The sequence below is a fragment of the Camelus bactrianus genome, chromosome 7, assembly GCF_048773025.1.
Source record: "Camelus bactrianus isolate YW-2024 breed Bactrian camel chromosome 7, ASM4877302v1, whole genome shotgun sequence".
In the NCBI taxonomy this organism is placed as follows: domain Eukaryota; kingdom Metazoa; phylum Chordata; class Mammalia; order Artiodactyla; family Camelidae; genus Camelus; species Camelus bactrianus.
Genome location: NC_133545.1, coordinates 1,043,976 through 1,053,361, shown reverse-complemented (window position 1 = coordinate 1,053,361; position 9,386 = coordinate 1,043,976). Strand labels below are relative to the sequence as shown.

Here is a 9,386-nt window from a genome sequence, read left to right as displayed (position 1 = left end):
ACCCCAGAGCGCAGCCATCCCGCAGGGGCTTTGCTGCAGAGGTGGAGCGCTGGAGAGCCTTCAAGAGCGACAGGCGCGTGTGCCAGTTGCCGCTACAGAATCTGCACATTCTCACTCTGCTTTCACTCTCGGGGTTCAAACATGACTGCGACAGGCGGCAATTTTCTGAGGCCAGCAGATTTCACTTTCCTTCTTCTGCTCAGCTGGGTGGGCTCCGTAAAATCAGCTGGTCTGAGTCCAAGGTGGAGGAGCGAAGCTGCTGTCACCCTGTTGGGGAGTAAGTGACCTTCTGGTGGAGGAGGCCCGGCCCGGAGACCCAGGCCATTCTTTCCAGTTCCCAGACCCAGAAACTGCCCAGGGAAGCCAGTGTCCCTGAGCCCAGTTTCCTCGTCTGGGAAACCCGAGCGAGCCTGCGCCGGGCGAGCAGCGCCGTGGCAGAGCTGGTCTTATGTCTGGGGGAGGAAAGAGGAAGGAACCGACCAGGGACTCCGTACACTCTCGGTGCTTTTGATTAAAATCCCAGCTGCCTAAGGTTGCGTGCACTTGTTGACTGAAATTTCCTTCAGCAGGTATCTGAGACATTTCCAAAGAGCAGACACGACTGGTGGAGCGGGCTGATCAGGGGCTCGTCCTTGCGGTGATGGTCCTGAGCCCAGCCGGCGCAGCGCCCCCCGTGACTAACCCTAAACCAGGCTCCGCGAGCACCAGAGGCGGCCTTCCCGAAGCTGTCGGAGAAAGTGCAGCGGGCGCACGTCCCACCAGGGCCGAGGCCGCCTGTCACCTGCTCTGCATTTCTTGGCACATGTGGGAAATACTACATGCTTGGTAAGTGTTGGTTAGATAAAGAAGTGGATACACGGCTGGAAGGGAAGGGAACCCCACTCGGTGCGCCCCAGGCTGTGGGAGCCTCCACCAGTCCTGTCGCCCCACAAGCTCTGAGTCAGCCAGCAGCCAGTTCTCCTCCAGAAAAACCCTCGTGGCTTGAGTCTCCTCTCAGACACCCTCACTATATTAGTTTACACTCTGAACGCTTCCAGGATGGGGGTCTCACTGCCCTGCAGGAGCCCGTCCCATTTGGGAAGATCTGAGTTTCAGGCACACCATCTCCTGCCCAAGTCCTGCCCTCTCTGCCCTGGGGCCGGTCAGGGTCCCATGGGCTGTCCACGGTGGCAGCTCCGGAATGAGGGCTGAAGTCCAGTGAGAGGGACAAAGAGTGGGGCCGAGCCTAGGACAAAGCCTTGTGATGGCCTGTGGTCAACCAGAAAGATCCCACATAGGATTTCCCCCTCTTATTTCTTTTTTTATTGTGGTAAAATACACAAAACATAAAATTCACTGTGTTAACCATTTCTAAGTGTCCTGTTCACTGGTGTTAAATACATTCACCACCATCATCTCCACAAAGCATCCTGTAAAACTGAAGCTCCGTCCCCATTAAACCCCAGCTCCTCTCCCCTCTCCCAGTCTCTGGCACCCACTGTCCTACTGTCTACAAACTTGTCAACCTTAGGGACCTCATGTAAGTGGAATCACAGTGCTTGTCCCTTCGTGACTGGCTCGTTTCCCTGGGCGTGTGTCCTCAAGCTCCATCCGTGTTGCAGGAGGTGTCAGAATTTCCTTCCTCTTTAAGGCTGACTAATGTTCCACTGTAGGGATGGACCGCGTTTGTCACCCATCACCTGTCGAAGGACACCTGTTGGCTTCCACCCTGGGCCAGTGTGAATGGCGCTGCAGGAACACGGTGCACAGGCGTCTCCTTGAGATCTGCTTTCTGTTCTTTAGTGAGAGCACCCAGAAGCTAGAATTGCTGGGTCAGGCGGAAGTTCTGGTTTTAATTTTGTGAGGAACGGGAACACCGTTTCCACGCTGACTGCCCCATTTTGCAGTCCCCCAGCACTTGCTACTTCCTGATTTTGCGACAGCCACCGTCCCAGTGGGTGTAAGGGGTGAGCAGGAAACAGGGCTTTGGTCCCAGAGCTGGGCTCTTCTGCCTCCGACTGGTCTTTCTACTTTCTTAACTGTGCTCTTTGAAGAACAAACGTTCTTCCTTTTAGTGAGCCTGGTTGATTAATTTTTTTCTTTTATGTCGAATGCTCTGCATGTGTGGACAATCTCTGCCTGTGAGAGTCTCAGAGACAGTCCCTTGTGTTTTCTCCTAAAAGTTTCATGGATTTAGATTTACATTTTGGTGTCTTTGAGCTAATTTCTGTGTGTGGCGTGAGGCAGCTTTTGGTTGCTTTAAGTGATTATCCAGGTGTTCCGATACTTCGTGGAAGTCTCTCATCTGCTTGCTGATTTCCCAGGGCACCTCTGCAGAACATAAACACACGTCACGGCCCTCGCAGATTCACAGAATCCAAGTGTGCTGAAAGTGCGACTGCTCTGTCCTGGCCCTGTGTAGTTGTTGACTCTAGATAAATTCATTTGTGAACTGCAGGCACAGAGGTACCTCATTTGTACATAAGGCATAACCTACCTGTGAAGTGCGCCCTTTAGGGCTGGAGGAAGGGGAGTGGATTCCCGCAGTGGATCGGGGAGCCACGCGCAGTAATCCAGCAGCTTCCAAATACTGACCGTCCCGCGGTTCTGAGCATGGTGGGGACGAGCCTGGCCGTCCTGCGGCTCCTGCTGCGTCTCCCCTCAGGGCCACCTCTTCAGGCTTTGTTGAAGGCCCTCAGGGCTCCGCTCTGGAGCTCTGGGATCCTGAACTGATGGAGGGGCATTTGTGGAGCACCGGCTGAGGGTGTCCCTGCAGCTGCGAACACTGTGCGGGTCAAGCAGAAGGAACTCAGTAACAAACCATTTCTGGATATTTTCGTCACTTAAAAAAACTGCCGCATGGTCTGTGAGGTGACTGCCGTGGTGTTGGTCAGGCAGGCGGGGAGCAAAGAAGAGCCGTGGTGCCAACAAGAACCTACAGGGACGCGTCGGCAGTGAGGGGCCTTTGCCGCCGGGTGTGCACAGCCGCTCCGCCCCGATGCCGAGTGAGTGGACGATGCCTCAGGGCTGGACCAGAGCCGCTGAGAGCGGCCTGGGCCACGTTCAAGGTCAGCGGACAGAACACACTCTCACCTGAATCAGGAGGTGCGGAACCCCGACCGCGGGCCTTCTGGGGCTGTGACACGTGCGGACCCGTCACGCGGTGCTCACCAGGGGCTCCTCCTGTCGGGCGTCTGTTCGTGCTCTTGGTGGATCCACTTTCCTTGGGCAAGAGCCAAACAACCAGGTGGACAAATTCCTCTTCTCATCCTCTGCTTCCCGTGTCCTGGCCCCAACCCTTTTGAAAAATATCAAAGACAAGGAGAAGTTAAAGCTATAGGATAGGGGGGAGGGCAGAGCTCAGGGGCAGAGTGCATGCCTGACGTGCACGAGGCCCTGGGTTCAATCCCCGGTACCTCCATTGAAAAGAAAAAGAATAAATGAATATTTATACTTTTCACTTAGATCCAACAATTCTTAACATTTTGCCACAGCCCTTTTGTCTCTCTCCACACGCACACACACACGTATGGTGTCTGCAGCTGGCTTCAGATGATTTCGCACACTTGCACACGTGCAGGCTGGGTGCGGAGCGTGTCATTCGCAGTCAGCTGCAAACGTCACCTAATTCGGCCTCCAGTGGCTGGTGCCTGACAGCAGGGATGGTCTCCTGCTCTCATTTCCTGCCCAGAATCGTAGCCACGGCCACCCAGTGTTGTCGTAAGGTGTCTGGGAGACTACTTAAGATGCCGGGTTCTTTTTAAGAAAAAAAAACACCAAAAACTTCAGTGTTTAAGCATAGACTGAGGTCCCCTGTTGCCCCAGCCCCGTTCCGCCCTCCCCGGGAGGGTGCCCTGGCAGCCGTGTGCACCAGCAGGCTCTGCTCCACGCCCTGTTCTGAGCTGAGCCTGTGGGATGGGGGCTCTCTCCTTGTTGTGTGCAGACCTACCTCTGAAAAAGTTTCAACAGGGAATACACTCACATAGCCTCAAACTCTAAACAGAGGAAGCGTTCATTGAAAAGTCTCATGTTACCCCAGGCCCACCCTCCGCGTCTCCAGGGTGTGATCCCTGAGTTTCTAAGTAACACAAACGGCCCTTACTCTTCCTCTTTCGCACAAAAGGCAGAACACACACACACACATACTGTTCCACAGTCTGCTTTTTTCCCGATTAGCAACGTGTCTTTTCTGCTGTTCACAGAGGTGCCAGGGATTGAACCCAGGACCTCACACGCTGAGCAGGCACTACCGCTGGCTATGCCTCCCCCAGCAACTCGTCCTGACATTAACAGAGTGATTTCTGCGAACGTACGTGTAGGTACTGAATAATTCTGTAGTACAGTGAAAGTTTCTGTTTAATGTGATAGATCGATCAGGAATAAGGCTGCTATTTCTAATACAAATTGTGGGCAGTTTATTTTGAAGGCAGGACATCTAAAAGATAAACCATGTATCTACGTAGGACTCTTCGAGGTTATGCAACCTTGGGTGCCCTTGAGGTTTCTGACTGACGCATGCTCCTCCGGGGCTTTGAAGACAGTGTTTTGATTAGAGAGACGTACCTGCGTACGTGAAACAGCCCGTTTCTCATTCAACACCTTGTGCTGCGGTGCGCCCTCTCATCTGGGGATCTCAAAGGACTAGTTACTTCCAACCCATCTACACGGGGCAGTGGCCAGCATTCTTCCTGTTTCACAGACGGGGAAACTGAGGCCCGGGGCCCGGTTAAAGGCGTGGCACCGTCATCATCGATGTTTTATTGGGCATCCTGGGGATGCGAGGCACCGAGTCTTGCGTCATTGCGGTCCCTACTTAGAAGCAGCCAGGGTTCCTTACCGGCCCCAATGCCGGTGCTCTGTCCTCCCCCACTCACCCAAGGAACCAAACTGTCCTGAGGCCTGGCAGAGTGACAGCTCTGAGAGCTAAGAGTTCCTCCCTAGTCCTCTGTGTGCTGGCTGAGCTGCGTGCTGGCAGTCCCACATCTGACCTCTCCGTCTCCACCTCCTTCTTCTTACCATCTGTTTTGAAGGAAGGTGTAAATTTCCTCTTTTTTCAAGGTGAGTTCTTCTACCTTTACGCTGGGCCTGAAACCTCCAGACTCCCTGAGACTGAACTTCGACCATCGCTGTCTCTCCAACGCCTTCAGTTCCGTTTCTGCCCACAGGCCCTGCGGCTAGCAATACGCAGGTGCGTCGTCGAGTTGACAGGCAGAAAGGAGCGACAGAACCAGACAAACGCCAGGCCTTCTTCAACCTTCCTGCTCTGGGTGGCGTCTTTCCTCCCTTCTCTGCTGGGGGTACATCTTTCTACCTGCTGCCTGGGATCCCCACAATGGCCCCCCTGTAGTCCAGTCTCCTGCAACGACGCCAGCAAGGGCCATCAACACTCAACCACGACGTTGCTCAGCTCTCGTTCTGGTTCTCGCTGGATGACATTACCCAAGCCTTTCTCAGAAATTCCTTCTTCTTGGAGGGCAGCAGGCACCATTTCCTGGGTCCCAGCTTCTTCTTCTCTTCCCACAGCCACGAGGCTCTTAAACTGTGACTTGGCGCTTCCACAGGTCTTCGAAGCCCCCGGTGACCGGTGACAACATCTGCCGGGTGCTTTTCTTACAGCCACGCTGTCCCCTTTCTCCGCGGGGCCAACATCCTAACTCTCCCCTCCACCGAAAGTGGCTGTCCCTCCTGATCACCCCATCCAGGAGGGTCACCTCTCCCGGTTAACACCTTCATGCTGCGCAGTCAAGTTTTATTGTTCCTTTCCCTTCACCCCATCGTCCGCACAAGTGCTCTAGATTTTTCTTTTCTAACCCTGAACGTTTCCAAGGCCTTCACAGTCACTGTTTTCTTTAGTTGTCCAATAAAATAATTTGAGTCTCCTGCCAAAATGACTGCAAGCTGCCCAGAACCTGGCCCCTCACTGGGCTCCTCTTCTAGGGCCCCCAGAGCGGCACCAGTCCAGCTGTCACTGTCGCCTCCTGCGCACACACCTGCCCTTCCTTCACTCTTCAAGGCTCCCGTTCACACACAAAGGTAACAGCAGGCCAGAAAGATTAACAGACATTCCCGAAGACTTGAGATGTCACAAAAGGACTGGAAAAGCTCGGAGACCACCCTTTATGCTGGGACGTCAGCTGTCACTGCTTCTCTGGGAATGAGGCTCTTAAACCCCAGGCTGCACCCTTTCTCCAAGGCTACCTTTACTGGCACCCCCCCCCCCCCCCCCCCCGTTCAGGCCTCCACTCACCACCCCCCGCCCTGCTCCCCGCCCGTCCTCCCTTCCTGTCCCCCTTCTTCAGTTAAAATTGTCAGCCCTTCTGCGGAGATGCCCTTCCCCACAGAGAGGTCTCTCACCTCACTGCAGTCTTTCTGCCCGCATCTCTTTCCTCTAGACCTTGTTGGTATCCCTACCTTTGCATAACCAAAAGATTTCTCCTCCTGAAATCAGAATCCTGCTGCTGTTCCTAGAACGTGGAACAGCTTTAGTTTTAAAAATAGTACCCTTTATTTATTTATTTACTTATTTTTGGCCTTGGCTACCCTTGGAAATGTCTCCTGTCTGGAATTCTCTCCACCCTCCGTGCCTCTTCTGGGAAGCCTGTCTTGACAACCACCTGCCCCTTTCGGATCCTGACTCGGGGGCCCCTCCCTTGGGCCTGGGGCCTGGGCACAGGGCACGGGAACTGCTGGTGTGTAGAGGCGCCTTCCACATAGGGCTGTAAGGTCCTAATGGGAAGAGGCCTGCCTTCTTTGACCTGTGCCCAGGTCATGCTGGTGTACGGTGGTGAGACAGGAAGGGGGCAGGGCACAGCCATGCAAGGAATGCCACAGCAATTAACATCAAAATGGTGAAAGGTTCAACCCCCAGGAGGCCTTGAGGCTCAGGATGATGAGAGATTTAACTTCCAGCAGATCTTGAGCTTCATTACAAGCCCATTGTAATATATTAACGTGGTGAATAACACACCCACGGGCACCATGGCAGTCCCGAGGCTAGCTACAAAAGGTCAGAGAGTGGGAAATGGCCAACTTCCTGGGAATCCCAGCCCCTTCCACAGGCTACTTAAGACGGGTCCTTCCACTTACTAGCATATGAAGCCACCAAGCCCATGAAAACCAGCAACACGGCGCCTTGCGGCCGCCCCTCCCTCTCCCTCTTCAGAAACAGCCGTACTCTGTCTATGGAGTGTGTACCTACTTTTAATCTGAGCACCCAACCCCCACACTTCATGGCCCGTCTCTTGCCTTTCAATGTCTCTCTCTGAATAAATGTACCTTCACTCAACTGCGGCTCGCTCTTGAATTCTTTCCTGCGCGAAGCCAAGGACCCACGCTTGGTGGGCACGTCCCAGGGGCTCAAACGAGACCTGGGACACAGCCCTCCTCACACCCCACATCTATTTTCCTGCATCAGTAGGTGTTCAATATATGCTCATGAGACCGATTAAGTGGATAAATAAAAGCATGCTCATCGGACACTTTATTCCAGCCTCTTAACTGTCTCACACCGCACTACTACAGAGTTCTGGGGGACTCGTGATTTCAACTTCATAAAAATGTTTTTATTTGTTTGGAAAAGTAATGATAAATAAAGTAACTATTTTATATCGAACAGAAAAGTTCAAACAATAGTGAAAATGCAAAAGAGGGAGAATGATGTAAAATCTCATTACTTAGATATAAACAACTGCAATAATTTAGTGTTTTCCAGTTTCCCATGTGTGTTTTAAAGCAGAATATGCCTCTTTGGCATAAGGATTATTTTGCGCAAACTTTCTTTTTTTTGAGAAACTGCAGAAGCAGGAGAAACTCTGAAAAGAGACTAGAAATTTACCCTTTTGTAGGGGAAACTTACATTCATAAGGGAACTCTCCATTTGTAAACGAGTCTCTCTCTTGGTACCAGGAAGAGGAGGCTGATTCTAAATCACAAGAATCTCTTGTCCGTGGAGAAGACAGCAGACGGGAATCTGCACGACAACCTCGCCCCGGTTCGCTGTGCTTTTCCTGGTTCATCTCCCTTAACTGGCTTCCCCTCCCCCAACATCTTTCTTTGTCTTTGTGTGAAGATGCTATGCCGGATGGTGCTTGGGGCAGCCTGTGCAGTTTGCTATCTCCTACATTCCTGAAGTATACATATCAGTAAACTCCTTTCTGTGTTTCTCCTTTCTCTTTGATCATAGGGAGTCTCAGCCGAGAACTCAGAAGCATAGAGGGGAAATTATATGTACACACACACACACACACACACACACACACACGAATACAACTTTACAAAAAATGGCATCACGTTATCTCAGTAGCGTGCTGGATACATGTGATGTTAGTAAGCGTAACTGCGCTATCATTTGTATGGCCTGCAAAGTATTCCTGGTAAGGAGGAACTGGTCATCTGCAAAGCTGTGATCAATAACCTCGCATGTATCTACTTTTTCTTTCTCTTTTCTTGAATTTACCACCTCAGGGCAAATTTTTGCAAATGTTACCCTCGTATTGAAGGTAAATTTCACAGAATAGTAAAAACTGCCTGTGTCACTCAAGACCTTCACCTGAGGTCCCTGGACCCTGGGGTGGGGGTGGCAGGGTGTGTGTGAATAGGTGTCTACGAGTTCCCTCCTGCCACTTGCACTTACTTTGCTGGGGAGAAGTCCGTGCCTTTCATCAGTTTCTTGACGAGGCCACGACACAGGAGAGTTGTTACTTACTGAGTGTTAGTGCGCGCCAAGCCCACACAGCTAACCTTCACGTCAAGCCTACTATCCCCATCTTGCAGTTGAGGAAACAAAGTCACAGAGTCTCCCCGCTCCTCTGTCCGTCCTACAGACCCGACCTATCGCGGCTTGGCTTCCCTCGCCCAGCAGGTTCCAGGCCCCAGTACCTTCCATGTCTCTGCCACCTCTGCTCGCTGTCCCCAGGCCCACCGGGTGCCCTTGTACCTTGTCCTCACTTCTCTCCAAAGGCCTTCACACCAGTTCAAACCCCTGCTGTTGCATTTTGAAGTGACCTTCCAGTGAAGTAGATTCCAGCAGCACCGCCCCATCGGGGCTAACACTGACTTTGGAATAAGCCTTTAATCTTCTCTTGAGAGATCGTCTCACAGAGTTGCTTAAACATCGCCACTCCTTTAATTTCCAAGGTATTTTTTCCTGTTCTCCCAGAAACACACCCGGTTGCCTTGTTTTGCACTGGTTGATTTTTCTCATGTACAGTTCAGCGCGTTGACAGATGTTTTAATAACTATTTTATCTATTTATGTTTTGGAGCGAGGTAAGGAAAGTTATTTGTGGCCAGCCTACCACTTACTATTTAAAATTCATGTCTTCGTGCTGTCTGCGTTTCAAGATTAGCCCACACTTGCTGCAGGGACCCATTTTCATGGGAGCCGTCGCAGGACAGCACTGTCAACAC

General features: G+C 52.1%; 2 long non-coding RNA genes across 2 annotated transcripts; one reads left to right on the top strand and one right to left on the bottom strand.

Annotated features, from left to right (window-relative positions):
* Positions 1-688: 688 nt before the first annotated feature.
* On the top strand, positions 689-7,264 carry LOC123619110 (uncharacterized). The gene is made up of 2 exons (XR_012507964.1): positions 689-825; positions 5,038-7,264. It is a non-coding gene; the product is annotated as an uncharacterized LOC123619110 (long non-coding RNA).
* Positions 820-9,099, bottom strand: LOC105075224 (uncharacterized). The gene is made up of 3 exons (XR_012507963.1): positions 8,857-9,099; positions 2,477-3,277; positions 820-2,310 (listed from the first exon to the last, which is right to left on the bottom strand). It is a non-coding gene; the product is annotated as an uncharacterized LOC105075224 (long non-coding RNA).
* Positions 9,100-9,386: the final 287 nt, after the last annotated feature.